The 1,437-nt window shown below is 49.5% G+C and overlaps 1 pseudogene; it reads left to right on the top strand.

The window, feature by feature from the left end:
* The first annotated feature begins 578 nt into the window (after nt 1–578).
* On the top strand, nt 579–1,235 carry LOC103262551 (annotated as a pseudogene).
* The last annotated feature ends 202 nt before the right edge of the window (nt 1,236–1,437 follow it).

The raw sequence follows: 1,437 nt of genomic DNA, 5'->3' as shown, positions 1-1,437 counted from the left end.
CTCCGGCGATCCTTCCGCCTCAGACTTCCAAGTAGTTGGAACTACAGGCCCGCGCTACCATGTCTGGCTGATTTTTTTTATTTATTGTGGAGATAAGGTTTCCCAAGTTGGCCAGGCGGGTCTCGAACCCGCGGGCTCACGCAATCCACTCACCTCAGCTTCCCAAAGCGCAGGATTACAGGCTGAACCAACGAGCCTGGCTTTTTTTTAATACTGTATGTCTGTTGAATATTCCAAGTATGGTATATTCTTGACTTTCTTATAAACATCAAGAATCTCTCACATACTTGAAAGACCCTAGAATTAACCACCTCCTAAAGATCTCTGTGAAATAGGAGTTGCTGTAGGGAAGGTCATAATCCATCCAGGACTTTTTTATCAAAGAATAAGAGAGTAGATTGGGCTAATGTAGATGAAGTTGGTTTCAGTAATTAGAAAATTAAAGGCATGCCAGGCCGCGCGTCTCTGTGATGGTGCTGCCTCCTCCAGGCAGTTCTGTGAGGGTGGCAAGGACCCGCCAGCCAGCCGAGAAGGAGGCGTGGACATGGACCTGGCAGCAGCCACCGACCCCACCCCAGTGCCACTGCTTGGGGCACCCCGAGGATTCTGTGGGGGCGCCCCTCTGCCGCGGCGTCTTTGCGGACCTGGGGAGCCCAGCGCTGTGCTACGGCCCTGCCCCCGCAGCCCACGCTCTCTGTCCTGCTCTTCCTCCTGGCTGCAGCTGTCAGGTGCCAGGAGCAGGCCCAGAGCACCGACCGGAGGACAGCCCTGAAGACCATCCGGAACGGCATTCACAAGGTCGACACGTATCTGAACGCCACTTTGGACCTCCTGGGAGGAGAAGACAGGCTCTGCCAGTGTAAGTGCAGCGACAGATCAAGGCTTTTCCACGTTATGGTTATAAACCCTCCCCACTGAATGGATGTGGCTCTCCATTGTTTGGTGTTCATCTTAACGTTGCTATCCCTTCCCCGACAAAGTTCTGCAGCCAACGTGTCAGATGCTTTGAGACCTAAGGCAAAAGCAAGAATGACTGTGATGTGGCGTTCCTGTATTGTCTCTCTAAGATCTGCCGAGATGTGCAGAAAACACTATGACTAGCTCAGCACGTTCAGGCCTGTGAAACAACAGTAGAGCTTTTGTTTGACAGTGTTATACATTTAGGCTGTAAACCCTACCTGGACTGCCAACGAGCTGCATGTAGGTGTCGCTATGAAGAAAAGACTGATCTTTAAAAGAAGATGCTGATAGCTGGTGACAGATGAGGGTGAAAAAAACATAACCTATGACAAATAACTAATATTTTTACTGCATAAAGCTGACTTCTTTGGCGAAAGAATTATTTTAAAGACGTTTCAAGAGTTTCTATTTTGACATTAAAACCTCAAGGTGAAAAGAAAACAAGTGGGGGAGAGGGTGATGAGGCCATACCTGCCT

This window comes from Carlito syrichta, unplaced genomic scaffold, assembly GCF_000164805.1.
Source record: "Carlito syrichta isolate Samal-C Ts95f unplaced genomic scaffold, Tarsius_syrichta-2.0.1 Scaffold17700, whole genome shotgun sequence".
NCBI lineage: Eukaryota > Metazoa > Chordata > Mammalia > Primates > Tarsiidae > Carlito > Carlito syrichta.
This window is presented reverse-complemented; position numbering and strand designations above follow the sequence as displayed.